Below are 15,765 nucleotides of genomic sequence, written 5' to 3'. Positions count from 1 at the left end.
CTATTAAGAAATTATATTTTACAGAGAAAAAGAAAATGACATATTTCTGCAGCGCAGTACTCGTATATTTTGCCCGATTTAAGTATCTCATGCATTTCTCTATAACAAGGAAAAAAGTATGCTTTTTATCTGTGTTCATACATAACACAAAGTAAACTGAGTATAACAGAATGCAAATTCATATTACCCGCGTTTCCATACTCATTCGTTACGAATGTGTATGGGCTTCATTACAATACTTTAGAAATTACGGAATATTTGAATTACTTAAAGCCAATTAGAGTTCAGAGTAGAGTTACCTGGCGCCACAGGGTCAGCAGTAATAAGCTGGGATGTAACTCGCTTCATTAGCAGAAGCTGTCGAGGCATAGAAATATATTGCTGTATCAGCCAATTATCGATCTATCTATAGCCAGACACCATATGTCCGGAAGGTGTGGCCATAAATAAATTGCCTTCATGACACTATGTCCTCCATCATCAGGCTGCCCTCTCCATAAATCATACACCTCTCCATCTCATCCAGCACATAACAACAAAAAACAAACCCACTTTAATAGCCAGAAACCCTACACTTATAAAATGTGATTATTGACCACTTCAGCACATACATACTGTATACTATGCCTGCAGTAAAAAGAAAAAAAGAACTAGATGCACGTTCTTTTATGTTTCTAAACGGAGTCCAAAGACGTTATAATTAGTATATTATATATTTATGTGTAATTCACATAGCTATATGTTAGAGTGGAGAGGTAATGGCTCGCTAAGTGTGGTCCCCATAAATTTTATCTACAAATTTGGAGATAGTGTTACTTCCATTGATTCCCACAGTACTGTGGACAGTGCGACATTTTGTTACCGCCTGACTTGGCAGGTGGTGGTGTTCAAGTGTGCAGAGAAGCGGTCTGCTGTCTGAAAGGATGCCAGTTCCATCCCAGGCTAGGTCGGAAGCAGCTCTTTTAAAGGACTTACCCCTTGGCTAATCTTAAACCTATCCACTAAGTTTATTCGACATCGGATACAAATGTTCGAGTCATTTTGTTACACACACACACACACACACACACACACACACACACACACACACACACACACACACACACACACACACACACACACACACAACCAGAAATAATAACCCATCTCAAGAGCTGTTGTTGTTGTTGTTTGTTGTGCTACCCCAGTCTGTATGATCGAACAGACCTATTAACCGCAGGCAAGCAGCAGTCCCTGCAGTGAACTGATGTTTCCATGCGGCTAATAGCACCTCGCCACAGTGAGGCGCGTGGATTACTGTGGAGGTTTTATTCCTGGGTGGACGTCGCATTTGTGTCTGCCCGATTAATAGAGGCACCATAGTAGGCTTCACGGCACCCAGTTATTTGGTTTTATGATTACCACTCCACATTGCAAACAGTTTCCCAAGTTACGGGATATCATTTGGTTTGTCACTGACTGTAAAACCACTTGAAGTGAAGAAATTATTACCGACAGGAAGGATGGGGCAAACAGGAAAAGAGAAGGACAGATACAGAAATAGAATGAGAGACCTGAAGGAAGACGTGAGCAGTGCTACATCAAGTGAGTGGATGATGGGTGTCACCACCTCCCATCACCCAACTCATGGGTATACTTAATGAAAATATATAGGTCAATATTGCAGTTAGTAACTTACTTTTAACTACTGAATGATACCTACCGGAAGAAGGATTCGGGGATGTATTGGTAGTACATCCCACTCATACTTGTAAGAACCCGTGATCGATTTTCAAGCCGGTCAGACTGGTGGACTCAGTTGGCTTCCCTCCCATGTTCGTGCTCATCCGCCATTCACACAATTTGGACTTGGATGGAAAACGACTACAGTAATTTTACCTAGGCCTGACCCCGATTTTCATTTTTTTGTAGCTTATTTCACGCAGCTTGTGGTGGAAAAGTACAATACAGCGGTTCTACATGCAGTACTTTTCACAACACTTCTTTTGACTAGTATCATATTCTAGTGGTAATGCACTGTTACTCCTCAGCACTGAACTTGTAGAGATGGCAATTTTGGGCCAGGTTAAAGTAAAAAGACTATAGGATAATGCAGGCAGTGTTCTAGGGAAAGACTATGCAAAAGCAGAGTGTTTGCCTTACTGACCCTCGTGTGGGCGATAGGCATACTATCTACATCTTTATCTCCATCCACTTAACATGGAGGAACTGGGTCAAATAATGGGATACCTGGGCCATTAACAACTTCTCCCATATGTACACGTCTTTTGATTTTTTTTATCTTGCAATTATATATTTACTTGATTTATTTACATCTTCAGATGATTTTATTTAAATCAAGAAAAAAAAAAATGTCAAACCGGAGGGCTTAGATACGGAATTCATTAACCGCTTCATTTCTGGGGTGTTTTCAGGTAATTAATAAAATCGCCGGGTAAAAATGAGAATAGAATTAACACGACATCTCATAGTGGAGTGTTGTAACCAGACTTTAATACTATCTAAATAAAATGACATCACATATTAATTCTTACACAGCCAGCCGATCCGTTTAATTTTAGGAACGACCCAGTGTAGTCAAAGGATCTGATCTTCAGTTGACTCGTCCATTACAGACTAATTCCGTTTATAAATACCTGCTATCGCGTTTTATGAAAAAAAAAAAAAAAAGATAAACTAAGCATAAGCTCAACTTTGGCTATAATAGGGATGATGGCAATGGTGACGACGATAGTGACAGTGAGGGTGGTGATGATGGCGATGGTGCTCGTGATGACAACGACGACGATGCTGCTGCTGCTGAGGATGATGATGATGATGACGACAATGGTGATGATGATGATGAGGAGGAGGATGGCGGCGATGGTGATGATGATGATAATTATGATGATATAACGAGATGATGATATGATATAATAAGACGATGACACGATAAGATGATGTTATGACGATAATGATGATGATTATAGACATGATAACGACGACTACGAGGACGAGGACGACAGCTGAGCATAGAGCAGCATCGGCGCAACCATGTGTGTGCGTACCCTGGTTATTAATATTATTCCTGTTAATTATAAGCTTATCATTCTGCCTGTTAATTGAAAGAGATGGAGTAAAGGATAAGGCCCTCAAATTAGCTTCGTCTAATCCTGAAGTGGTAATTAGCTTTATAGGATGATATTATTACCAACGAACCCAGAGAGTATTAATATCTGTTCCTGTGGAAAAATGTCTAAGGACACACACACACACACACACACACACACACACACACACACACACACACACACACACACACACGCACGCACGCACGCACGCGCGCGCGGCGCTCACGTACTGACACAAACAAACAAGCAAATGTACACGTCACAAATCATCCCTACCCTAACCCAGCCCCATCCCTCCCCATACCACCACTCCACAACCCCCACACACCCACACCCAAGCAAACAATACAGGCCAGCCTTTGTCCCTCAGCACAACTAATTATGCCTCACCATTACCGAGTTTTCCTTCCGTCACTGAGCCCCGGGGAGCCTCTAGCAGCCAGTGTCCTCTCTAATCAACAGTCAAAGTCGGCAGTAATTAATAAATACTGAGGTTTGGACCATTGGCTGACAGGATGAAGGGCTTTGTTTTTTGTTGAGTCGGCCAGCCAGATTCCCTTGTCAACAAAAATAATTAGCGTAGTCCAGCTGTTTAGATGGTAGATCGCAGAGACGAGTTGGTGAAAAGAGGAAAAGAAAAAAATGAGAGGGGTAGGTGACAGCGTTGTGAGAGCTAAGGAAGGAATGCGAGAAGGATAGAAAAAAAAAAAAGCAAGGAGGTGAGGTGAAAGGGATAGGGTCGACTATGGGAGGAGATTAAGGTAAATAAAATGAGAAGAGGTTGAAAGGGGCAAGATGATTGAGGACGGGAGGAGGGAAGAGTTGAAAGGAAAAAAGAAAACGAGATGAGAGGGATTCAGGGGGTTAGTTGGTAGGGAATAAAGAAATGGAGAGGAAAAAAGAGGAGGGACTGAGAGAGGCAGACTCCTTTGTCAAAAATAATTAGTCTGATCCAGCTTAGAAAGTCAGGGTGGGCAGAGGGGTCGGTGAGATGGGGGAGCAAGCGTGAGAGGATGGGGTATTGGGAAGGGATTAAGGGGGAAAATTGTAGAAGGAACTGGCAGGGGCAGGAGGTAGAGTCTGAATGGAGAAGGGAATGGTTGAGAGGATGAAACTCTTACAAAAAGGAAAATAATTAGTCCGGGAAACTAATCCACTTCATTAAGTCCGAAGAAACGGGCAGAAGTAGAGGCTGAGAGGGACAGGGAGTAAAGACTGAGTGGGACAGGAGTAGGAGCTGAGACAGGCAAGAGGGAGGGGCTGAGTGGGGCAGAAGTAGGGGATGACAGGGTTAGGGGGGAGGGGCTGTATGGGGCTGGAATAGTAGTTGAGAGGGGCAGGGGTAGTAACTGAGAGGGGCAGGAGGAGGGGCTGAGTGGGGCAGGAGTAGGAGTTGCGAGAGTCAGGGGGGAGGAGTTGAGAGGGGGGGGGGAGTAGGGTTTGAGAGGGGAAGCGGTAGAGACTGAGAGAGGCAGGGGATGGGGGTGGCTGTAGGGGCTAAGAGAGGCAGGGGATGGAGATGACTGAGGGGAAAGAGAGGGGACTGCGGACTGTGTGAGGGAGATATTGATGAGGGAAGGGGTTGAGAGGGGATTGAGGCAATGTAAGGGGGAAGGACTGAGAAACTGTGGGATAAGAAGGGAAGTTGAAGGGGAAGATCTTGGACTAGTATACTGAGGATGGGATACGGAGAGGGAGAGGAAATAATTGCGGAATCGAAGGAACTGAGGGGAAGAACAAGGAGTAGTTGTGGGTTTGGGAAGGGATATGAAGATGGAGAGTGCTGTGAAAGAGTTACTTGATGGAGGATGAAGAGGGAGGATTGAGGTGTTTGAAGGCAGGGATAGAAGATGGAGATAGAAAAGTTAAGGAGTTGGGAAATGGAGAGAGAAGGTCTAAGGAGCTTGAAGATCGGGAGAAAAGATAAACGTAGAGGTTAAGGAGTTTGGGAATGAATATAGGAGATGTAGGGAAAGAGTTGTGGAGCAGCTGTGGGACTGATTTAAGATAACAAATCTGGGGAGTTGAGAGCAGAGGGCATTGTCACCGGATATGTATATGCAAATTCAACCATTAAGTGAAAATAATTACACCTACTTTAGATGATGGGAAAAATACCACAACGCATAAAGAGTGAAAGATAAAACTGGTAGATTACTAGTGAAGAAGCGAGAAAAAGTGAGGAGATGGAGAGAACACTTTAAGGAATTGTTGAACATAGAGAATGAAAGTAATGCGTGTGTAAGTGGCTGAGGAATAACTGGGAGAAGGAGGGTGAGAAGAAAGGAAGAAATCAGTAGAATGGAAGTTGTGGAAGCAGTGATGAAAGTCAAAATCGGGAAATCCCCAGGAATTGAAGTGTGTGGTGCAATGCCGATAGATACTAGTAGAATGGATGTGGAAGATGTGCAGATTGGCCTGGGAGGAAAGTAGAGTCCCGGAGGATTGGAAGTCAGGTTTAATTATTCCTCTGTACAAAGGAAAAGGGGAAAAAGAAGTATGTGGTAATCATAGGAGCATTTGTTTTTTTAGTGTAATAGGAAAAGTGTATGGTAGAATACTTATTGACAGATTTAGGGGAAAAAACAGAAGAATTAGTTGGAGAAGAACAGGGAAGATTTTTGAAGGGAAGATGTTGTGTAGCTCAGGTAATCATTCTTAGATCTTTAGTGGAAAAGTTTCTAGAGAAGGGAAATAAGTTGTATGCGGCCTTCATGGATTTGGAAAAAGCATATGAAAGCGTGGATAGACAAAGATTGTGGAAAGTATTAAGAATATATGGAGTAGGTGGGTAGTTGCTGAATGCTGTGAAGAGTTTGTATGAGGATGCTAAGACTGCAGTGCGTGTGGATAGTGAACCGAGTGAATTTTTCTCTTTGAAGGTTACATTGAAACAGGGATGTGTTATGTCTCCATGGTTGTTGTATCTGTAAATGGATGGGTTTATAAAAGAGATATAAGGTAGGGCAGTGGATGTTGGAGCGGCCCTTAAGAGAAAGGGCAGTGTTTGGAAACTCACTGTTCTGTTGTTTGCAGATGATACTGTGTTGTTAAGTGAAGACGAAGGGGAGCTGCAAGGCTTGGTGGATGAGTTTGGGAGAGTGTGTTAGAAACTGAATCTAAAGGTGAATGTAGGGAAGAGTAAAGTTGTGGTTTTCCAAAGAAGTGAAGTCAGTGAATGTGCAGTGAGGTTGGATGAGAAGGAAATGGAAAATGTGAGTATATTTTTGTACCTGAGTAGTGTGATGAGTAACGATAGAAGTTTAGAGGATGAAGTGTTTGAAAGGGTACAACAAAGAGGAAAGGCTGCTGGTTCCTTGAAAGCAGTGATAGGAAACAGGGAAGTGAGCATGGAAGTGAAACAGTTACTACATGACAGTATTGTGATACCAACTCAAACGTATGGAAGAGAAGCTTGGACATTGTTGGGGGAACAGAAGTCAAGTGTGAGAGCAATGGAAACGAGTTATTTGAGAGGAGCCTTTGGAGCTATGTGGAGAGACTGACTGACAAATGAGGAAGTGAAGGAGCTTTGTGATGTGGATGCGGAAGTAATAGGAAGCGTTAAGAGAAGCACACTGAGGTGGTTGGCCATGTAGAGAGGATGGAGTGTGAAAGACTGATGAGGAGAGTCTATATGAGTGAGGTGGAGGGGGGGGAGAGGGAGAGGAAGGCCAAAGATGAGAGGGAGGGATTGAGTGGAGTGGTATATGAGAGAGGGGGGTGTGAGCTGGGAACAGGGCAGTGAAATGGTGGGGGACAGGGCGACATCGATGCGATTTGTTTGCGGCCACCCCTTACGGGATTGAGGCGTGTGGCAATAGGTAGATAGATAGGTAGATAGACAGACATAAAGTTGCCTGAGGAAGCCAACTTGCTCATCAAATGAGGTGTCCCTCCGTGACACATACTGCCTGTACAACCAACGAGGCGAGACAGTAAAATCTGTTTCCTACCCAGCTGCGTACCTGGAGAGATTGGAGCGGCGGGCTCCTCCAAGGCTTTAGCATTCAGTCGGTATGTACAGGATTGTTAACGAGGCTGTACAATCAGTGCAACAAGGAGGGGATACAACCTCCATCAACTGGTAGTAGGTCAGTAGAAGGTGACAAAAGAAGACAGGTTAAGGGGTTATTAGGTGGTGACAGGACATGTCTGGATCCAGCCACAGACGGACAACTGTCATCACCTCCGACAGCTTTATGAGAAAGGGTATTTTGTCCCAGTGGCACAAACAGAGGGGTCGTAAGGCGGAAGTAACTGCGGGAAAAGATTGCCTAGGGAAGAGGTCTGATGGGGGCAGAGAGTGATGCTGTAGCTCTAACCACTGCATCAGCACACTCATAGCTTTGTCCCTTTAGCTACAAATGAGTTTATATGAGTTGTTTGTAAGACGAAATCAAATATAAGGTATAATTTGATCTAAAGTTGTATTATGATGTCTTTTTATTTATTTATTTATTTATTTATTATTATATTTATTTATTTATCATTATTATTATTATTATTATTATTAATATTATTATTATTATTACTATTATTATTATTAATTATTATTATTATTATTATTATTGATGTTTTACTAAGTGTCTTTTGAACTTCGTAAAATCGTCTTACGCCAGCCAAAATATAATGCAATGCACCGGTATACAGTTCACAGCTAAAGTCTTAAATATAAATATGAGCCGCATGCAACAAAAAGACACTTGGTTACCAAGCAGGAGAAGAGGAAACAATTTCGAAATATCCCTAACTAGCGGGTGTGGCAGTTAATAAATTTCAAGCGTATACAGAACCACCCTTGAGTCTGAATAAAAACAGTAAAACTCGCAGTTTAGAACGAACAAAAAAGTTGCAAGGCCACCAGCACTGTTGAAACTGAACAATAAAATACCAAAATGAAGGGTTATGGAGAAGAATGGAGATTTTGTAGAGGAAGTTGTGGGATGAAGTTGAGGGGAAAGCGGAGGGAAGTGCTGGTCAATATTAAGGATGGGAAGGGCATATGGGAGTAGGGATGGAATGAGAAAGGTTGAGTTGTAGGTTGAGGGATGGGGAAAGCGGGAAAGCAGGAAGACTTGGGGAGCTGTAGGGATGAGGGCATAGAAATGAGAGAGTAAGGGTTGATGGGTAGGAATGTGGTATGAAGCCTAATGGGGGGAAAGGTTGTTGACTTAGACGGAAGAGGAGGTGAGGAATTACAAGGTTTTGGGAATGGGGAGGTGGGAAAGGGTTCAGGAGTTGTGTGGGTATGGGAGTAAGAATGGATATGGGAGAAGAGTTTACGAGTTATGGAATGAGGGAGAGGGGATGGAGGGTGAACGTTTAGGTTGTGAGTGTGGGTATAAACGTAAAGAGTGAAGAGTTAAAGAGCTTGTGGATGAGACAGGGAGAGGGGCTGATGTATGAGTAAGCTACGGTATGAGATGTTGTGAGGTGCGGGAGAGTGGATGGAGGAGGATCACTGAGGGCGTCTTGAAGAACTGAGGGACGGGGAGAAGGAAAGAGTGAGCTGTGGAGTATGGGAGGCAGGGGTTGAGGAGCTGAGTAATGGGGAAGGACCAAGCAGGAGGAAGGTTTGAGGAACTGAGGGAGTAGTAGGGGAGAAAAGGAGTGGATAGAGGTGAACATCATGTAAAGGCAGGGGATGGGGAGAGGGGGAAAACTTAGAAGTTTAAGGAAGGAGAAGGACGAAGAAAGAGAAAATGTTCAGAAGTAATGGGGCGTGGAAGTATAAATGGGGGGAAAGGAATAGCAGACGAGGGATGAGAGAGGAAGGAAAACACAGAGGCGCTAAGGAAATAGGAGTGGGAAGGTGCGGAAGGGTTGGGAATATGTGAGTAGTGAAAGAAGAAATGGAAGAGGAAGGATTGAAGAGTTGAATGACTGAGCGGTGCGAGGCAAGATTAGATCACAGTACATCGCAACGTACCAAGCTATATTACATCACAAGCTACAACCCGCCTAACATCATAATACAGTACATCATAACACACCTGACTAAATCACAACAGAACACCACACAACAGGCATTACATTATGACATACCTGACTACATCACATCAGAACACACCCGACTACACCTTATTACAACTCATCTGACATCACACCAAATCACCACATACCCAAGTACAGTACCATGCATTACCACATACCTAACTACACTATATCATCACAGATCTGACTGTATTAAAATGCATCACATCAAATCATCATTAATCGGACTACATAAAATTAAACAATACACGTGCCTACACAACATATCACACTCAACTACATCACAGCACATCACTGCATATTTGTCTACATCACAACGTAACACAACTGGCTATATCACCACACATTTTGCTACATCAAAACATGATTAACTCTTATAGATTCATGTGTTATTTCAAAACTATCTTTTTTACACAGAAATAGGCTAACCCCTCCAATGGAAAACGTTAAGGAAGGCTATATTTATCTGCTTAGTTTTGAAATGCCACTTAAGCTGAACAAAGTCAACTAGAGATGGCAAGAACCACGTGATAAAAACAGCGCGATGATAGTGCGTACCTTTACCTTCGTATCACCTTGTACCGTCACTGTATAACACCGTACCCATTGAAAAGTCACTCCTAGGCTGTGGAATCTCGTCTGTAGATAAAGAGAAAGGCACATTATGAAGAGCGTGATGTTAGAGTGTACCTTAGCCTGTGTAACCCACAGTACCCTCATTGTATGATATCGTACCGTACCTTCACACAAAGGCGATGTTGTTACTAAAATTTCGTGCAGAAAACCATGTTAACATACTCAGTGGCTTGAGCAGGTGGCTCAGCCTTGTATCTATAAACCTATTAAAATTTCCCTAGAACTAAATGTATTGGTAAATGAAAAACATTCAATGATACAATTCGTTCAATTTAGCCTGGCGGATATTTCCGTCATTCTGCAGCATATTCTCCACAGTTCATAGGCTGCATACCAACATTACGCCTTTACATCGATTCCATAACAATTTTCGTGGCCAGCACTATATTCTAATTTCCTTTTGCAGCTCAGCAATGAAGATGGAGAGATGGCAATTTCAGGCCGAGTTATAGTGCACAGCATAAAACTTGTGTCATAACTCATCATGAATATTTTTTTTAATAGTCTCTGACATACAGTATGTATAACGCAGGCTGCTTAAAGTACTTTTCACACGTTGTATTGTAGAAAGGATCTTGGCAACAGAACATGTATTGGTTTACTACACTGTTTCATGTACATTTTGGCAACGATAAATGAAATTTGTATTTATTTTGCTCTACATCAGCCAGTTTTATTCAACCCAGACAACTTAACCTCAGCAAAATGGAAAACCCTTTCACTCTGATGACTTACTGTGCTAATATATTCGGGCTGTCACCAGACGATTTTACTTAAGAAGAAAATTATGGTTGCACCAAGTCCTTCCACTCCGAAACGTCTATCATAAGATGTAAAAACTGTCTGGATATGGCAAGAATGAAAAAGAAAAACGAGTTACAGCGGGTACCGGGTTGATAACTGTCTCGATTGACGCAGTGCCATGGAAGTGGGAACTTCGGGTAATAACCCTATTAACATCAAAGGATATTAATCCACTGAAGGGAATCCAGCTCCTCTGAAGTGTTGAATAACCAAGTGTTGGAACTTGAGGAGTCACAAGTGCTAAGGGGAATATAGCCCACAGAGTGAGAGAGATGAAGAAAGCATAAATTCCTCTGGACTACAAAAGTATCAATACACTTGATGTAAGTTGACGTATTTTTCTATTTTTTCTTGCTGTCAGTAGACAACAGTATTAGCTCTGGAAAGACAGTCAGTAATGAGAAGGTTAAAAGCCTCCATTTATTCCTTTACAGACAAATTTTTCTCCATATGTTAAATTACATCTGAAGGTTGCATATATATATATCCTGAACAACCTATGTTTGCAGAGTGTGGCGTTAATGATGTAAAAAAATGTACGCGTGTTTACCTACATACCTGCTTGCCGAATAACTTACTAACGACACACACACACACACACACACACACACACACACACACACACACACACACACACACACACACACAGAGTTTTACTGATCAGAGTTTTCATAAAGTGTATATTACAAATACATACGTATTTCATTTTGAATAAAATTAAACAGACCTATAACCAAACTACAGTCCAACGCAGTATTATCATATTATATAAATACTTGTTTTGAAATACACTGATAACTGCTCATATATTTTATGAAACGTTACAGGTAAACCGGAAATATCAGGAATCATCTTACAATGAAGAAAGCATATAGTGAGTGGATGAGAAATAGGAGTGTGGAAGAAGTTGAGAGACCGAAGAGAGAGTTATTTGTAGAGAGGAAGAGAGAGGCGAAAAAATTAGTAAGAGAGAGTAAGAAGAGAGTGGATGAGGAATTTGAAAGGAATTAGAGTGTAAAATTGAGGGAATGTAAGAAAATGTTCTGGAAAGAGATATATATATATATATATATATATATATATATATATATATATATATATATATATATATATATATATATATATATATATTTTTAAATGTGTCCGACTCTGGACATAGGCTTCACAGCCTGCTCCCAAGGCCCAGTTGTCCTCCTACATACCATACACCTTTACATGTCACCACTTCGGTGCTAACATTCACCGTCCATATTGAATACATGCCAGGGCTGTCTTATACAGGACTGGTGTATTGGTATTAGTGGGGGTATTTTTACGACATGTCGGCGGGTCTTCTGGTAGATCAGTAACGTCTGCATTTATGAAATTCAAATCCTTAAACTGTTCTCTGTCCCAGCTGGGATTTGAACCTGGGTCCATCAGGACTGCAGGCCACCTCTCTACCGATTGAGTCATCGCCTCCCCCCCAGCCAGGGTGGCAATGAAGTTAGTCGGAGAGTGAAAGGTAAAAACGGTAGATTACTAGTGGAGAAGGGAGAAAAAGTGAGCAGATGGAGAGAACACTTTAAGGAGTTGTTGAACATAGAGAAGGAAAGTGATGCGAGTATAGGTGGCTGGGGAATGGCTAGGAGGAGGGATGTGAGAAGAGAGGAGGAAATCAGTAGGATGGAAGTTGTAGAAACAATGAAGAAAGTCAAAATGGGGAAAGCCCCAGGAATTGATGGAGTGTGTGGTGAAATGCTGAAGCATGGGGAAGAGATAATAGTAGGATGGATGTGGAAGATGTGCAGGTTGGCCTGGGAGGAAGGTAGAATCTCGAAGGACTGGAAGTCAGGTATAATTATTCCCTTGTACAAAGGAAAAGGGGAAAAAGAAGTGTGTGGTAATCGTAGGGGCATTTGTCTTCTTAGTGAAATAGGAAAAGTATATGGTAGGATACTTATTGACAGAGTTAGGGAAATAACAGGAATTAGTTGGAGAAGAAGAGGGAGGTTTTAGGAGGGGAAGAGGTTGTGTAGATCACATATTCATTCTTAAATCCTTAGTGTAAAAGTTATTGAGAAGGGAAAGTAGTAGTATGCAGCCTTCATGGATTTGGAGAACACATATGACAGGATGGATAGACAAGGATTGTGGAAAGAATTAAGAATATATGGAACAGAAGGAAAATGTTGAGTGATGTGAAGAGTATGTATGAGTGGGCTACGTCTGCAGTGCGAGTGGATAGTGAACTGAGTGAATTTTTCTATTTGAAGGTGGATTGAAACAAGGATGTGTCAAATCTCCATGGTTGTTCAATCTGTATATGGATGGGGTTATAAAGTAGATATAAGGTAGGGCAGTGGATGTTGGAGTGGCCCTTATGAGAGAGAACAGTGTTTGGAAACTCCCTGTACTGTTGTCTGCAGGTGATACTGTGTCGTTAAGTGAAGACGAAGGGGAGCTGCAAGGCTTGGTGGATGAGTTTGGGAGAGTGTGTAAGAAACAGAATTTAAAGGTGAATGTAGGGAAGAGCAATGTTATGGTCTTCGAGAGAAGTGAAGTCAGTGAATTTACAGTGAGGCTGGATGGGGAGGAAATGGAAAATGTGAGTACGCTTAAGTACTTGGGTAGTGTGGTGAATAAGAATGGAAGTTTGGAGGATGAAGTGCTTGAATGGGTACAACAAGGACGAAAGGTTGTTGGTTCCTTGAAAGTAGTGATAAGAAACAGGGAAGTGGTCATGGAAGTGAAAAAGTTACTCCCCGACAGTATTGTGATACCAACTCTAACGTATGGAAAAGGAGCTTGGACCTTGTTGGAAGGACACAAGTCAAGAGTGAGAGCAGTGGAAATGAGTTATTTGAAAGGAGCATGTGGAGGCATGGAGAAAGAGACTAACAAATGAGGACGTGAAGGAGAGTTGTGGTGTGGATGTGAATGTGATAAGAAGCGTTAGGAGAAACACATTGAGATGGTTTGGCCATGTGGAAAGGATGGAGAATGAGAGACTGACGAGGAGAATGTATGTGAGTGAGATGGAGGGGAGAGGGGGAGGGGGAGGCCGAGGATGAGATGGAGGGACGGAGTGGAGAGGTATATGAGGGAGGGCGGTGTGAGCTGGGAGCAGGGCAGTGAAATGGCAGGGGACTGGGCGACGTGTAGGAGATTTGTTTGTGGCCACCCCGTATGGGATTAAGGAGTCTGGCAATAGATACATAGACAGATCTTACAAGTTATACCAGAACTAAACTGATCCTAAAATATGTTTTCTATTGTAGCAAAACCAAGAGTCGGTTGTATGTGTCGTTGCGCGAGCCGTCCTGCACAACGTGTCACTCCGTCTGCATACAAAGGTAGGCGGCCACTGCCCCATCTATTTCACTTGCCCGTCTCACAGGCTAATGAATGACCATTCGCTCAAAGATCTGTAAAAGATAATCTGTGATTCCAGTTGATGCTATGTCTGCTCTTATAGCTATAATATACTACGAGACTTGGGTTGATATCTCTATACGTCATTCGCGCCGTCAGTGATATTAGATATTACATTCTGCATGGTGTTATTTACAACATAATTTAAATTAAAATCTCATATTAATCTATCGGTCACTGTATTCGTGTTCGCCACTGCGTTTATGTCAAAATTCAAAGGATCGTCTGTGTACTGTGACTTTCCTTGCCAAATACGTTGTCTCTGTTTAATTGTCTTCCACAGATAGATATGACAGCATAACGTATATCATTATATGTATGTTTCCTCATCCCGAGTAACTGTTTCAAACACCAGTTATACAGTTTGGCAATGAGTTTCAAGTCAGCTCTCACCCATGATTCACAACCACAGACCAATGATGACACCAGAGTGTATCGAACATGCGACGTTATATCAGAAAAGGAATACCATCATTTATATTTAAAAACGACACATATTTAAGCACATTCATTCCATTATCATGTGTTTTAACTGCGGATGACACAACCGTCACTGATGAAGGGTGAACCCAAATACAGATAAGTGTCACACCACTCCACCACCATCCCGTTCACCAAAAGTTCCTAGTTCCTAGCACTGCCACTGACAACGAAAAATCTTGTTTTAGACTGAATGATCCTCATTCCATATTCTATGCAATAATCCTGAAATAGTAATAATTTTCTCATCATAGTATGTCGAGATGTCGAAAGCAGCAACGTATCATCCATTAACACGAGGAATGTATCCAATCCCCCCAAAGGTCATCTTCACATCCTTCAATCCCCCCAAAGGTCATCTTCACATCCTTCAATCCCCCCAAAGGTCATCTTCACATCCTTCTTTGATTATTTGCATGAAATCATAAACAGCGATAGCGGTTAATTAACATGATGTTGGTGATCCCTGCTGTACTCCCAGTGTATCTTAACCAACGCAGTCGCAGTTACATTTTCTGTTAAGCGATACTTAGTAACTAAAGCACACAACAGCACTGCGCCACAACCTATACGGCATAACACTCTAAATAATGTCTTTCTGGGAACCATGTCATACACCTGGGAAAAATCAATAAATGTATCATACGAGGTTCGCGTTTTCCTCCTGGCTAAATCACACAGCAAAAGCAGTGATATTATAATGCTCTAGACATCCCATTATCTCTTGAGCACCAGGTAGTTCTTGGTATGGATCAAACCACAACTTTAGCCTTGAACTAACATATATAATCTGGGGATACTATTTACATTAATTATTCCCCGGTAATTTCTAACACTTAATCTATTCCTCTTCTTAAATATTGTGAATAATTTGGCTCTAGTCCATGCTTTTAGGTACATACCAGGAAGTTAGCATTAGGATCTAGGGAGTAGGCAAAGTTTTTAATATGCCTGAATACACTCCATCTGGTCTGCATGCTTTACTTACCCCCCTGGGGGTAGCGGGGTTTTCAAGAATACTCCCCCAGTATCCTTGCTTGTCATATGAGGCGACTAAAAGTGTTGGCGGAGGGTTAGTGCCCCTCCCCGGAAAACAGCTAACTAAAAAGATGGACAAGAAGCCTCGGACAAGGACTGACTAAAAGATGAGGACCAAGGACCAGACAAAGGACATGGTACGGATCGTGACGTGGAATGTAAGGGGTGCGAATGATGAGGTGAAAGAAAGATTGTCTAAGTGCTTCAGGGTGCGAAAGTGGATGTATGTGGAGTAACGGAAACTAAATGGAGAGAAGAGAGTGTGAGAGAATGGGAGTATGGATGG

The sequence above is a fragment of the Coenobita brevimanus genome, chromosome 7 (assembly GCF_032717465.1).
Source record: "Coenobita brevimanus isolate Jiangsu-jjx chromosome 7, ASM3271746v2, whole genome shotgun sequence".
Classification (NCBI taxonomy): domain Eukaryota; kingdom Metazoa; phylum Arthropoda; class Malacostraca; order Decapoda; family Coenobitidae; genus Coenobita; species Coenobita brevimanus.
This window is presented reverse-complemented; position numbering follows the sequence as displayed.